This window comes from Lissotriton vulgaris, chromosome 2_1 (genome assembly GCF_964263255.1).
Source record: "Lissotriton vulgaris chromosome 2_1, aLisVul1.2, whole genome shotgun sequence".
NCBI classification, from domain to species: domain Eukaryota; kingdom Metazoa; phylum Chordata; class Amphibia; order Caudata; family Salamandridae; genus Lissotriton; species Lissotriton vulgaris.
The window spans coordinates 1,116,356,747-1,116,372,965 of record NC_141687.1 but is presented as its reverse complement, the minus strand read 5'-3'; positions in this window follow the sequence as shown (position 1 = coordinate 1,116,372,965).

Genomic DNA, 16,219 nt, shown 5'->3' with positions numbered 1-16,219 from the left:
TTGGTAGATGAAGTTTGTCGAATCTGAAAAAATAAGTGTTATTATTAGTTATTTATTATAATTGGATATATTTATAGCTCATACCATATCAAGTAATTTCTAACTTCTGTTTGCTATATTCTTATGTATTTATAACTTTTCTATGTAGGCATTGATAAGGCTGTTCATATTTTCATTTATTTATTTATTGTGGCTGTTGTTGATAGGATGTTTTAGTTCTATTTTACAAAAAAGAGAGAGCATTTATTTAGTACAGGGAGTTTAGCTACTTTTCGTGAGGTCTTTATACTACATAAAATGGGAGTTCACTTACTTAAGTTGTAGTAGACTGTGTTGAAGTAGTTGTTGTAGGTGTGTATTCTCTTCTCTTCAGCAAAGTAACCGTTTTTCTCCAAGTTTGGGCCAAAAATGGTAATTTTAGTTAAGTATGTAATTGTTTTTATAGTAGTGAGTTAAGTAATTGTTCATTTTGATTGGTTAAATTACATGCATTTTAAATTCATTGGATGAGAACCTTAGTTTGAATTTGAAAACCTTTATTTTTAAATGAAGCTGTAGTATTAATAATTTCGTTCTAGTATATATTTAAAAATGTTTTGTATGTGTATCGTTATAATAGTTTATAATGTTAAAAATGTTTAAATATGTGAAGTCATAATAAAAGTATTCGAAAATGAGTGTATTAGAATTATTAATTACATTTATATTAATTAGTGTATTTTAAAAAATTATATATAAATTTATAAAATATATAGTATATTTATATATGTTTTTAACGCATTATTATCAATTTAATAATTATAAAAAATTAAATTTGTTGAGGGTATTGTGTATTTAAGGTTATAGAGAAAAAGTCAATATTTTTAGTATATTTAATTAGGTAGTAAGTTACTCGATATTTGTGTAATCAATATTTGTGTAGATGGTAATGTTAATTATAGGATTGTCGATAATTTAGTAGTCGATATTTATGTACTCGATATATTTGTTAACGATATTAATGTAGTCGATAAAAAATTATCGATATGTGCGTAAATCCTTGTTTAAGTATATGGTGACGATATTTTTGTAGACAATGTTTTTGCGACGATATTTGTGTTGGTCGGTGTTTTTGTAATCGATATTTCATCATGGAACCAGCCCCAGCACCTTGAAACCCTGATGGGTATGTAGTCCACTTTACAAATCCAATGATTGATTGATTGATTGATAATTTTAATCAAATAGTTACCTTTAAAACTTAACATTTTTTTAAATGTATCTATCCAATACAACATAAAACCCACATTTGCCAAATATGTGTCACAATTCAAGAAATGTCCTATATGACCCAGATCTGAATACATATCTTTTATTACGACTCCTTATTCCTATTTATTTTGGACCTTAAATGTTGAAATGTAGGAATTTCCTCAGACCACCATTTTTAGAAAATGAAGACTCTTGGTAATAGAATCACAATGTACAATTGCTTTTTTAGTAGCAACTCAGCTTTTCGGTCAGGTGAATATCCAAAAATAGCTGTCGGGTTATCTAGTGGTTGTTGTAATTGCAATGTATAAATACAAAACTGAAAATCTCATCCCAGAACTTACCTAACTTTGGACAAGTCCGTACGATATGTGTCCAGCTGCCCCCCTCCTCTGTATCACATCTTAAGCAGTTTGCTGGAATCTGCTGATTGATCTTAATGAGGAGGGAGGGGGTTCTATATAACATCCACTTGGCATTGCATGTGTCGCAAATTGGCAGCCTTTAACAGTAAAAATGTAAACTTATTAATCTTATACTAAGCTGGCAAAGATACCTGGAGATTTTACACGTAAATGTGAAGTGCATTGCAAGCACTAATTTCAACAGTCAATAATCCTTTTCATCCAAATTTCATCCAAGGTAATCTTTATTGTTCACAGGAATGACATGAAAACAGCCCACACATTTTGTCCACTACCTGTGGACTTCCTCCGGGCTGTAAAGACATCCAAAAACATGCAGTCTACAATACAATATATATATAATGCAACATATAAATAAAGTTTTAAAATGCAACACATTTAAAATTACACAATTAAAAAGCACCCATATAAAAATTATGCATATCATTTCACTGGTACAAACAGTGACAAATATAAAAAAGACACAAAGAACAGGAAAGTGGGAAGAGTATTAGAGTTGATGAGGATTCGTAAGAGAAGCCACATCTGGCTCAGAAGTATGAAGTAAACAAATGTAATACATGTTAGTCTGCTTGATTCTTGTATATCCAAGTGACAAATTGACAAGGAGGGTGGAATATTGTTACATTAATTGGTGTGTCCAGTTTCAACCAACAGAGCAAGCCAAGTATATTACATAATATGATGTCTGACGCTGTTCCCATACAGAATCAATAAGACATACCATGATCCTTTATCTCTAGTACTATAGATGCCTCAAGCACATCATAGAATATGACCCCATCTTTGCACATATGATATTCCAAAAGCTGTTATGTTCCTATTCCTGAAGCATGCCCAATATATCCAGGGCTGAGTGTGATTCTTCACAAGTGTTTAATCCATAATAAAATTGCACCTGTAATTAATTATAGAGTCTATTAAAAGACAAGTATATTAAACTCCAGGTTCAATAATATTTCATTTTCATAGTATACTTCCAAAATCTGACATGCTCTCTGGTAACTTGTAGCTGGCCTTTTGTGGGCCTCGATAAGGTAGCCGTAGCCCTGGGACGCCCCCATTTTCGCCGAGACCCATAGATCTGGCATTCCCAGGTTTTTGCATCTTAGTAGCAACTCGTTTTGGGCATACAGTATTATGTCATGGCCAATTGCTGTCGCAAGAGAGGTTAACCTAAGGCACTTTATAGAGCGCACAAACAATAATGACCGGATATAACGTGGAGGTAGAATGCAGCCAATTCTCCTGTAGTAAAAATAGAGTGACGTGCGAGCAATCCTTGACTCATCTGCCAAGTTATCTCTCTAGAAATTAAATAGGAAGTCAAACAGCCGCAGACAAGTCATAACAAATCATAACCTCTAATCTATCTCTTAGCGCGGCTAACCCAGCCCCTAGTCTGCAGGTATATGCAGCTAATACATCACACTTGCCCTCATAGAGCATCTTTCCTTCATACGTGCTGTGTCGACTTTTGCATTTGGCGTCTCTTCGACGTCTCATACGGTAGTAGAAAAGGCAGAAAATAGCAGGAACGTGCCATTCTCTTCCTGTGGTGGTGGTGTGGCTCACTGGTTAGAGGCGGCAGACCCGGGAGCAGAGGACGGCCCGGGACCAGGGTTCAATTCCCGATGCGGCAGGGTCGTGGACCAGGGTCAGCGGACTCTATAATTCTCACCTCAATGCCTACTCTAACCAGGGATCACGCTCGGCAACTCTGGGCATTAGCTTGCCTCATCTCCACAACGGCCCCCAACATACGCCGGGGATGACTGGTTTCACCTTGGAGATACCCAGTAGGGACCATCTCACAGGGAAAGCCAGGACGGATTCCCCAGCGGTCTACTGCGCAGAGATACCCCTTCGGGAGTCGATTCTAGCACATTACAAACCCACAATTAATTAACTGTGACATACCGTTGTGCCTTCGAAAATAGTTTATCCAAAAATGTAGATAAAATGAAATAAAATAAGGACATTCTAAATCTAAACAATATGTGGAATTTGCAATTTAAGAGAACTTTCAGCTTGGATTGCTGCACAATGGTTGCTTGCCTCCTCCTTGCTTTGAAAGACTCAATCATACTCACAAAATCCCTTCTCGCTTCTGCAGCTAATACAGTCATATCGGAAAAGAATCTTAAATTGAGAGACTGCTTGTGTCGTGAAGGACTTCAATGGCTCTAGTCAATATGTTCTCTCGTACTCGAAAATCGAGAAAAGCGAACGAAAATTGTTTACATGGTATTTTGCATTGATGGGAAAATGACAGGGTACCCTTGTAATCGTTAAATCTCCTGTTAACTCTGGGATGGCTTCTTTCAATAGGGATTTTACCCAGTTCGTACTTGGGGCCCTTCAAACGATTCTGGAATACTAACCTGGCGTAGATTTGAGCGTCTGTTATTGTTCTCCAAATCTGGAAGTTTAGACTCCAGGGCATCTTTGCTTTATCTGTGTAAATTCCTGTTGCAAGAACCCCACTTTATCTTCTATACTAGCCTCTGACATCCACTCTGGGAAATTGCCCATCGTTTCCTCAATATTGAACAGTCTTGCATGAAGGGAAGCAATTTCCTGAGATTGTGTTGAGCGCAGCTCCTTAATCTCACAAAGAATGAGCTCGAACATACTTTTCACTGTCTGTCCGTGTTCTGGATGCTGTTGTACATCCTGAATGGGAGCTTTTTGTCCTGCTGGTGCAGATACTGAAGTTATATCAATTGCAAGTCCAAGTTCTGTATGCAGGACATGTTGCTGGCTGGAGTTAAAGCTGGCTGAAATAGCAACAGAATTTGTGTCTGGTCACTAGCTATCGTAACTTCCAGAGCTATGTGAGATTTAGAGAAAAGAGGGTATTGTTTGCAACAAGTGGGTGTTGAAAAAGGCTCAACTACGGGCAATTTTTGATAGTCTTCCAGTGTGTTGCTGCTTTCTGCATTCTCAACCTGTGCCAGGATGGAACTAGGCCTCTGGGACACCCGAGCATCTGTACTTCTATCCAACTCTGCCCCTATTTGGCGCTCTATTTGAATTATAGGGTTCTCCAAGCGCCCAGTCTCCAAAAGTTGTTGCACTTTTGTCTCCATTCTTTGCTGTGCGTGCCGCAAAGTTTGTAGCTTTGTGGGTAGAGAGTACCCTTTTGGTGTTGCTTCTGGATGGGATGGACTCATTAGAGGGAGCTGTGCTAAAACTAGGAGGCTTGTGCTTAAATGTGCGCAAGCCCATGAATCCCAAATCCTTATCATGGCTCTGCCAAACAGTACCGCAGAGCCACATCCAGCAGCTTCTACCCAATCAGAAGCAGAAATTGAGTTGGAGGTAGACTCAGACCCTCTATACTGCCTTCCAATAGGGCAAAATGGTGAATGATTGACAAGCCATGAGCTCCATTATCTGACATGCTGCACTGCCTGAAGCTAGTGCATCATGTCAGCTACACAGTATGACTCTGCAAGGCTGGGCTGTCACAGCCAGCACATGGCATATGTGCAATACAGCCAACGGAGTCATCTTTTGCTGCTAACGTGATATTAGAGCTTTTGTCTGCAAAAAAATTATGAGTGAAATCATTTGTTTTATTAAAGCTGTAACATGTCAAAGAATTAGAGACACAGCAAGCAATGGGCAGGTGCGCTGGCATACAAATGGACAAGCCGTCACTGATTAAATGTGCTAGCCCCATCATTTCTATATGCTTTCAAGCTCCCTTCTGAAAGTCAACAGTGAAGGCTGGTACCTGGTTGGAAAATGCCAACCAACTACCCCAGGTAATACCTGCATGAAAGGTTATTCTAAACAGCCTTTTCACTGTTATGAGCACAGTCTTCTGAAGGGCAGCCATGATTAAACTACAGTACCTTCATCTTTGATGCTTCTGTGATAATTCTGCTTTGAAGAAATGTTGGAAACCAATAAAGCTTCTATTGAAGACCCTAAAAGGCTGAGGCTATGTTCCCAAGCATTGAGATCCATTACCTGGAAATGGAAAGGTATTCAGGAGCTGGGACATCTAACCTGATTCCGATGTCCTTCTTGTTGTCAAACACCTTAAACACATTAAGATAGTTATAACCCAGCTATTATTGTGTTGTCATCATAACTTCCTCAGGAGGATTGAGATTGAGGAACTGTTGCTTCAGACAGTGTAGTCCTTTATTCAATGTGCTATATCACTTTTTGACTTTAAGAAATGCACAATCCATTTTAGACACTTCTTTGGTTATTTGCTTTAAGTAGCCTATTAAGTTTCAATCAAGGCAGCTAGCTTGCCACCAAGGACATAGGCGGTTTATTACTCACACGGATACGCATACTCTCACTCATACACCTACACTTACTAAAAAACATACTCTCACTGATCTCGTTCACTAATGCAAAGTAACCAGGTGCCATTGTATTGTTATTCTATTAATATAGCTCTTACTACCCCTGACGAGGTGTTGAAGTGGTTTCTGGCATGTAACATGCTACTCCGGGACCAAAAAAGGATTTGTGGTTACATTAGCATAGGGAAATATAAATTAATTTGAGTGGTGGGCATGTGAGTTTGTTGGTTGGATTGAAAAGGAGAATGGAGGGATAGAAGAAGGAAGAGTCTAGAGAGTGTTTATTGGGAGATCAAAATAGAAGGAGGAGTTTTGGGATGAGTAAAGGAGAGATGGAGGAGGAAAGAGTCTCTGGAAATGGACTAGAGAGATCATGGTAGTAAAATGAGGTGCTGTGTGAGTCTAAAGAGGGATACAGGAGAGAAAAATTTAGAAAGGGATGTTTGGGAGATCTATGTAGTAAAGTAAGGTTGAGGTGATGCAAGGAGGGATAGTGGATGCAAGAGTCTAGAAAGGGTTATTTTGGAGATCACAGTAGCAGAATGAGATTTGGGATGAGTCAGAGAGTGGAAGTAGAGGGTATATTGAGAGTGGTACAGGGTCAAGTCAAGTCAATAAATTTATATAGCGCGCTACATACCCAGAGGGTCTCAAGGCGCTTGAAGAAGGATGGGGAATTTCTTGTCAAATATCCACATTTTAAGTTGCTTTCTGAATGCTAGGTGGTTCTGGGTAAGGCGAAGGTGAGTGGGAAGTGAGTTCCAGGTTTTAGCTGCCAGGTAGGAGAAGGATCTACCTCCCATGCTGGTTTTGTTGATGCGAGGTACAGTGGCAAGGGCTTGGTTGGAGGATCGTAGCTGGCGGGGGGGGGTGTAGAAGGACAGTCGTGTGTTGAGGCATTCAGGTCCGGTTTCGTAGAGTGCTTTGTGTGCGTGGGTAAGGAGGTGGAAGTTAATCCTCTTGTTGACGGGGAGCCAGTGGAGGTTTTTCAGGTGACCAGAGATGTGTTCTTTACGCGGGATGTCTAATATGAGCCTGGCTGAAGCGTTCTGGATGCGTTGGAGTTTTTTCTGGAGTTTTGCGGTGGTACCGGCGTAGAGGGTGTTTCCGTAGTCCAGTCGGCTCGTTACCAGAGCGTGGGTGACTGTTTTTCTAGTTTCGGTGGGGATCCAGCGAAATGTTTTTTTGAGCATGCGAAGAATGTTGAAGCAAGATGAAGAAACGGAGTTGACTTGTCTGTTCATCGAGAGTGAGGAATCCAGGATGACGCCCAGGTTCCGTGCGTGGTCCGTCGGGATGGGTGCTTTTCCAAGGGCCTCTGGCCACCAAGAGTCGTCCCAGGCGGAGGGGGAGGTGCCTAGGATGAGGACTTCTGTTTTGTCTGAGTTCAGTTTCAGACGGCTGTGCTTCATCCATTCTGCTACTTCTTTCATTCCTTCATGCAGGTTGGTTTTGGCAGTGTTAGGGTCTCTGGTGAGTGATAGGATCAGTTGAGTGTCGTCGGCGTAGGAGATGATGTTGAGGTTGTGTTGGCGTGCGATGAGCGCGAGGGAGCTCATGTATACGTTGAAGAGGGTGGGGCTGAGTGAGGATCCTTGTGGTACGCCGCAGATGACTTCAGTGGCCTCTGACTTGAATGGTGGGAGGCGGACTCTCTGGGTTCTTCCGGTGAGGAACGAGGTGATCCATTCTAGTGCTTTTCCTTGGGTTCCGACGTTTCTGAGGCGTTGTAAAAGGGTGTTATGACAGACCGTGTCGAAGGCAGCGGAGAGGTCGAGGAGGATGAGGGCGACTGTGTCTCCATTGTCCAGTAGAGTTCGAATGTCGTCTGTTGCTGCGATGAGGGCGGTTTCAGTGCTGTGCTTGGCTCGGAAGCCGGATTGTGAGGAGTCGAGGGATTTGTTGGTTTCGAGGAATGCGGCGAGCTGGTTGTTGACCGCTTTCTCGATGACTTTGGCCGGGAAAGGAAGGAGTGAGATAGGGCGGTAGTTTTTGAGTTCGGTGGGGTCAGCTGTGGGTTTTTTCAGGAGGGCGCTGAGTTCGGCATGTTTCCAGCTTTCCGGGAAGGTTGCGGAGTTGAGGGAGCAGTTGATGACGTCTCGGAGGTGCGGTGCTATGATGGAGTCTGCTTTGTTAAAGATGTGGTGAGGGCATGGGTCTGTGGGGGATCCTGAGTGGATGGAGTTCATCAGACTGATGGTGTCCTCAGTGGAGATTGGCTTCCAGTCATTGAGGATGTTCAGGGGGGGTGGGGGTCCTGCAGGGGGTTGTGTGGGTTGGTCTTTGGTTTGGTTGTCGAAGCTGTTGTGGATGTCTGCAATTTTGTTGTGGAAGAATGAGGCTAGGGAGTCGCAGAGGGCTTGAGAGGGGGTGATGTCGTTGGAGTTGGCTGAGGGGTTGGTAAATTCCTTGACGATGTTGAATAATTCTTTGCTGTTTTGGGCGTTGTAATCTAGTCGGTCCTTGAAAGCGGCTTTCTTGGCATTCCGGATCAGTTGGTGGTGTGTGCGGGTGGCGTTTTTGAAGGCGTCCTTGGTGCAGGTGGTTGGGTCTTTTTTCCAGACCTTCTCTAGGGAGCGACAGAGTTTCTTGGATTTCTTAAGATCATCGTTGAACTAGGAGGCCTTCTTGCTGCCTAGCTTGATTTGTCGTTTTTTCAGTGGTGCTAGGATGTCGGCGCTGTTGGATAACCATTGGGTGAGGTTGGTGGCTGCTTGGTCTGGGTTTGAGGAGTAGGCTGGGGGGTTTTGAAGAAGAGAAGAGGAGATCTGGTCGATGGTGATTTTGTTCCAGTTTCTTTGCAGAGTGGGTTGGGGGTGGTTGTTGGATGTGGGCTTGTTGTAGGTAAAGTGAACGCAGCTTTGGTCAGTCCAAAGGAGAGCTGTGGTGTGGCTGAAGGAGACATGTTTGCTGGAGGTGAAGATAGGGTCGAGTGTGTGACCTGCGATGTGGGTGGGGGTAGTGACAAGTTGTTTAAGTCCGAGGTTGGCGAGGTTGTCCAAAAGGGTGGTGGTGTTGCGGTCGTTGTTCTTTTCAAGGTGGAAGTTGAGGTCTCCCAAAAGGATGTAATCCTCGGAGGGGAGCGCGTGTGGAGTGATGAAGTCCGTGATGTCTTCACTAAATTGTGTGCGGGGTCCTGGTGGCCTGTAAAGGAGGGTGCCTCTGAGTGTGGTCTTGGGGTTGACGTGGATCTGGTAGTGAAGGTGTTCAGAGTTGGCGAGATTGACATCTGAGCTGGTTAAGATGCGGATGGATTTCTTATGGACGATAGCGATGCCTCCTCCTGTGTGGCCGGTACGGTCCTTGCGAATGATCTTATAGCCTTCCGGGATGGCAATGGTGATGTCTGGGGCTGATGAGGTGTTCATCCATGTTTCTGTTAGGAAGGCGACGTCCGGAGAGATGGTGTCTAGTAGATTCCAGAGGTCAATGGCGTGCCTGTGGACCGAGCGGGTGTTGAGCAGGATGCATTGTAGGTGGTTGGGGTTGGATGTTTGTTGTGTGTGCGTAGATGAGGAGATGTTCATGGTGCCGTCGAACTTGCAGGAGTAGCAGGAAAAGGGACCATGGGTGTGTTCCGGAGCGGCTAGGACACAGTTGGGGGAACTGCCGGGGTTAAGGGCTAGGAGGGTGGAGGCATCGTAGGTGATGCGAGTGGGCTGGGCAGGAACATAGGGCACTGAATTGGAGAGACTGAAATGTTTTTTAACAGTAAGAGTAAAGTAATAAATGCATATATATGTATGCACATGGAAGGTATACATGGATAAGGAAGGTAGTATATCAATATTTAAGTTTCATGTGATAAACTTCCAATTTCTAGTGCTGGTATTCATTAGATTCATTTATTTGTGTGTTTTTCTTTCTTTTCAAAAATTCTACTGAGAAGCAATTATAGCTAACTAGTTATGATAGAATGTATATATTGTGATAAATAAAGAAACGAAGAGGCTTAAGAATCTAATTATCTAACTTATAATGAAACTAGGCAGTGACCTAAATGTTATGTTATGTTATGTTAGAATTGGTTTTATATAGCGCTCAGCTACTCCGAAGAGTGTACCAGCGCTTCAAAAAACCCAAAGCAGAAATCAGGCACAGATGACCAGGTAAAAAACTATTGGACAAACAGCCAGGACATCAGCTCCTTCCTGAAAGCTAGCAAATTGGCATTCTTTCTCAAGGAAGCTGGCAAGGAATTCCAGAGATGAGGAGCCAGATGTCAAAAGGAGCGGCCTCCAATGCGAGCTCGTCTGATGACTGGGACGGATGCCAAGGTCAGCGAGGCTTACCTCAGCACCCGAGGTGGCAGATAGAAAGCCAACCGTTTCCGGATGTTTTTGGCCCCTAAATTCGTGGAGTGCCTTGAAAGCAAGTGTAAGCGCCTTAAAAGCGACCCTTTTCCTGATTGGGAGCCAGTGAAGGGATTTCAGGAGCTCTGTGGCCCTGGCTCTCCGATGAAGGCCAAAGATGGCTCGCGCAGCAGAATTTTGCACTATCTGCAAACGTGCGAGAAGATGTTCCGGCAGACCAAGGTAGAGCACGTTTGCATAGTTGAGACGGGAGCCTATTAGGGCCTGCACAGTAATTTTCCTGTGATCAAGCAAGAGCATCGGAAGGAATTTTCTGAGCATTTTATGGAGGCCAAAGCACTTCCCTACCAGATTGAGAATCTGGGGCCGCAGCGTAAGGCCGTTATCAATCTGGACCCCCAGATTCTTGGCCTTGGATGATGCAGCAGCGGGCGGAAACATGGCTGAAGGCCACCAAGACTGCCACCTAGGATCAGCTGGGCAACCAAAAAATAGCACCTCGGATTTGTCAGAGTTGCACTTGAGGCTGTTACAGTTCGAACCACTCAAACACAGCCCCAAGGCAACCTTTAATCGTCGCACCATCAAAGTCAGAACCCTTCCTGCAGGTGAAAAGGAGCTGGGTGTCGTCCGCGCAAGAAATGATCTGGGCACCGAAAGACTCCGCCAATGCCGCCAAGGGAGCCATAAAGATATTAAACAGAGTAGGGCTCAAAATTGAGCCCTGAGGCACTCCGACCTTCAGAGGCGGCATCTTGGCAAAGAACGGAGGGGCCCAGATCGTTTGGCGGCGGCCCGCTAGAAATGACTCAAACCAGCTGAGCACCGCTACCCGTAGCCCGATCTCTCTGAGTCTTAATAGGAGACCGCCATGGGGAACGGTGTCAAAGGCCGCCGACAGATCCAACATTACCAGCATAGCCTTGCCACCCACATCAAGAACCTCTTTGATGGCCTCTTTAACTTCTAACAGTGCGGTCTCCGTGCTCTTATTGGCCCGGAAACCAGACTGAGTGTCGTGGAGTATGTTATTATTTTCCAAGAAGTTAGAGAGAGAGGAATGGACGTGCATCTCAACAACCTTAGCTAGTGATGGGAGGAGAGAGATGGGTCTGTCGTTGGCATGTATAAAAGGGTCCAAATTCGGTTTCTTTAGAAGTGGCAGAATTAGAGCGTGTTTCCAAGCCTGAGGGACCACTCCAGTGCTCAGAGAAAGATTGAGCACCGGGTTAACTAGGGAGCTAATAACTGGAGCTATTTTTCCGAGGAATTTCGCTGGACAAGGATCCTGAGGAGAGACAGATATTAGTTTAGAGAGAAGATCAAGCGAAAAAAGTAAAGGTCAGAGGAGGAAAGTTAGACAGAATAGGGCCACCACCGGTCAAGTGCAGGGGCAAGGAGGCATTAATACCCGAAGCTGTCACTGCACCAAGGGGCCGGAAAGAATTCTGTATGGATTTAATTTTAGTAGCAAAAAATCGGCAAGTTGGATAATCCAGGATTTAGAGTGCACGTGTGTGTGCACACTAGCAATGAGCGATGTAAATTCCTTGACAATAAGAAAAATGTATTTGCTAGTGTTCATTGCAGCCTCGATTCGTTTTGCAAAATAAGCTTTCTTTTCAGACAAGATGTTACTGTCGTATAGTTTGATGGAATCCCTATACAAGATTTTGTCTGACAGGTCATAATGTCGGCGCCAGGCCCTTTCAGCTTTCTTACATATTCTCTGCATCTCAGAATGAGCGATTTACAAAAGGGGGTGGTGATGAACAGAGTGTCTGAATTGAGCAGACCACTCTTACCCAGTCCAAAGATCAGGGCTTGATCCATCACCGTTATTTATCTCACTGCCCCATCCCAGCTCAGAACCTGGCTATATGCAAATCAGTCTGTCCCTGGCCCAGTGCATCATGGGAACAGGGCAGACTAAACTACCAAGCCAATTATTTACCAGAAAGGAGACAAGCTACCGGGGACCGGTTTCTGGCATTTCAGCCTCTTCGGCCCGGCTTGCTTGAATCCTGATGGAGCAGTGAGAAAGGGACTCATGTCTGAGTATACCCTGCCACACCTATAGTGGCCAAAATCGATTTACAAAAGGGGGTGGTGATGAACAGAGTGTCTGAATTGAGCAGACCACTCTTACCCAGTCCAAAGATCAGGGCTTGATCCATCACCGTTATTTATCTCACTGCCCCATCCCAGCTCAGAACCTGGCTATATGCAAATCAGTCTGTCCCTGGCCCAGTGCATCATGGGAACAGGGCAGACTAAACTACCAAGCCAATTCTTTACCAGAAAGGAGACAAGCTACCGGGGACCGGTTTCTGGCATTTCAGCCTCTTCGGCCCGGCTTGCTTGAATCCTGATGGAGCAGTGAGAAAGGGACTCATGTCTGAGTATACCCTGCCACACCTATAGTGGCCAAAATCGATTTACAAAAGGGGGTGGTGATGAACAGAGTGTCTGAATTGAGCAGACCACTCTTACCCAGTCCAAAGATCAGGGCTTGATCCATCACCGTTATTTATCTCACTGCCCCATCCCAGCTCAGAACCTGGCTATATGCAAATCAGTCTGTCCCTGGCCCAGTGCATCATGGGAACAGGGCAGACTAAACTACCAAGCCAATTCTTTACCAGAAAGGAGACAAGCTACCGGGGACCGGTTTCTGGCATTTCAGCCTCTTCGGCCCGGCTTGCTTGAATCCTGATGGAGCAGTGAGAAAGGGACTCATGTCTGAGTATACCCTGCCACACCTATAGTGGCCAAAATCGATTTACAAAAGGGGGTGGTGATGAACAGAGTGTCTGAATTGAGCAGACCACTCTTACCCAGTCCAAAGATCAGGGCTTGATCCATCACCGTTATTTATCTCACTGCCCCATCCCAGCTCAGAACCTGGCTATATGCAAATCAGTCTGTCCCTGGCCCAGTGCATCATGGGAACAGGGCAGACTAAACTACCAAGCCAATTCTTTACCAGAAAGGAGACAAGCTACCGGGGACCGGTTTCTGGCATTTCAGCCTCTTCGGCCCGGCTTGCTTGAATCCTGATGGAGCAGTGAGAAAGGGACTCATGTCTGAGTATACCCTGCCACACCTATAGTGGCCAAAATCGATTTACAAAAGGGGGTGGTGATGAACAGAGTGTCTGAAATGAGCAGACCACTCTTACCCAGTCCAAAGATCAGGGCTTGATCCATCACCGTTATTTATCTCACTGCCCCATCCCAGCTCAGAACCTGGCTATATGCAAATCAGTCTGTCCCTGGCCCAGTGCATCATGGGAACAGGGCAGACTAAACTACCAAGCCAATTCTTTACCAGAAAGGAGACAAGCTACCGGGGACCGGTTTCTGGCATTTCAGCCTCTTCGGCCCGGCTTGCTTGAATCCTGATGGAGCAGTGAGAAAGGGACTCATGTCTGAGTATACCCTGCCACACCTATAGTGGCCAAAATCGATTTACAAAAGGGGGTGGTGATGAACAGAGTGTCTGAATTGAGCAGACCACTCTTACCCAGTCCAAAGATCAGGGCTTGATCCATCACCATTATTTATCTCACTGCCCCATCCCAGCTCAGAACCTGGCTATATGCAAATCAGTCTGTCCCTGGCCCAGTGCATCATGGGAACAGGGCAGACTAAACTACCAAGCCAATTCTTTACCAGAAAGGAGACAAGCTACCGGGGACCGGTTTCTGGCATTTCAGCCTCTTCGGCCCGGCTTGCTTGAATCCTGATGGAGCAGTGAGAAAGGGACTCATGTCTGAGTATACCCTGCCACACCTATAGTGGCCAAAATCGATTTACAAAAGGGGGTGGTGATGAACAGAGTGTCTGAATTGAGCAGACCACTCTTACCCAGTCCAAAGATCAGGGCTTGATCCATCACCGTTATTTATCTCACTGCCCCATCCCAGCTCAGAACCTGGCTATATGCAAATCAGTCTGTCCCTGGCCCAGTGCATCATGGGAACAGGGCAGACTAAACTACCAAGCCAATTCTTTACCAGAAAGGAGACAAGCTACCGGGGACCGGTTTCTGGCATTTCAGCCTCTTCGGCCCGGCTTGCTTGAATCCTGATGGAGCAGTGAGAAAGGGACTCATGTCTGAGTATACCCTGCCACACCTATAGTGGCCAAAATCGATTTACAAAAGGGGGTGGTGATGAACAGAGTGTCTGAATTGAGCAGACCACTCTTACCCAGTCCAAAGATCAGGGCTTGATCCATCACCGTTATTTATCTCACTGCCCCATCCCAGCTCAGAACCTGGCTATATGCAAATCAGTCTGTCCCTGGCCCAGTGCATCATGGGAACAGGGCAGACTAAACTACCAAGCCAATTCTTTACCAGAAAGGAGACAAGCTACCGGGGACCGGTTTCTGGCATTTCAGCCTCTTCGGCCCGGCTTGCTTGAATCCTGATGGAGCAGTGAGAAAGGGACTCATGTCTGAGTATACCCTGCCACACCTATAGTGGCCAAAATCGATTTACAAAAGGGGGTGGTGATGAACAGAGTGTCTGAATTGAGCAGACCACTCTTACCCAGTCCAAAGATCAGGGCTTGATCCATCACCGTTATTTATCTCACTGCCCCATCCCAGCTCAGAACCTGGCTATATGCAAATCAGTCTGTCCCTGGCCCAGTGCATCATGGGAACAGGGCAGACTAAACTACCAAGCCAATTCTTTACCAGAAAGGAGACAAGCTACCGGGGACCGGTTTCTGGCATTTCAGCCTCTTCGGCCCGGCTTGCTTGAATCCTGATGGAGCAGTGAGAAAGGGACTCATGTCTGAGTATACCCTGCCACACCTATAGTGGCCAAAATCGATTTACAAAAGGGGGTGGTGATGAACAGAGTGTCTGAATTGAGCAGACCACTCTTACCCAGTCCAAAGATCAGGGCTTGATCCATCACCGTTATTTATCTCACTGCCCCATCCCAGCTCAGAACCTGGCTATATGCAAATTAGTCTGTCCCTGGCCCAGTGCATCATGGGAACAGGGCAGACTAAACTACCAAGCCAATTCTTTACCAGAAAGAAGACAAGCTACCGGGGACCGGTTTCTGGCATTTCAGCCTCTTCGGCCCGGCTTGCTTGAATCCTGATGGAGCAGTGAGAAAGGGACTCATGTCTGAGTATACCCTGCCACACCTATAGTGGCCAAAATCGATTTACAAAAGGGGGTGGTGATGAACAGAGTGTCTGAATTGAGCAGACCACTCTTACCCAGTCCAAAGATCAGGGCTTGATCCATCACCGTTATTTATCTCACTGCGCCATCCCAGCTCAGAACCTGGCTATATGCAAATCAGTCTGTCCCTGGCCCAGTGCATCATGGGAACAGGGCAGACTAAACTACCAAGCCAATTCTTTACCAGAAAGGAGACAAGCTACCGGGGACCGGTTTCTGGCATTTCAGCCTCTTCGGCCCGGCTTGCTTGAATCCTGATGGAGCAGTGAGAAAGGGACTCATGTCTGAGTATACCCTGCCACACCTATAGTGGCCAAAATCGATTTACAAAAGGGGGTGGTGATGAACAGAGTGTCTGAATTGAGCAGACCACTCTTACCCAGTCCAAAGATCAGGGCTTGATCCATCACCGTTATTTATCTCACTGCCCCATCCCAGCTCAGAACCTGGCTATATGCAAATCAGTCTGTCCCTGGCCCAGTGCATCATGGGAACAGGGCAGACTAAACTACCAAGCCAATTCTTTACCAGAAAGGAGACAAGCTACCGGGGACCGGTTTCTGGCATTTCAGCCTCTTCGGCCCGGCTTGCTTGAATCCTGATGGAGCAGTGAGAAAGGGACTCATGTCTGAGTATACCCTGCCACACCTATAGTGGCCAAAATCGATTTACAAAAGGGGGTGGTGATG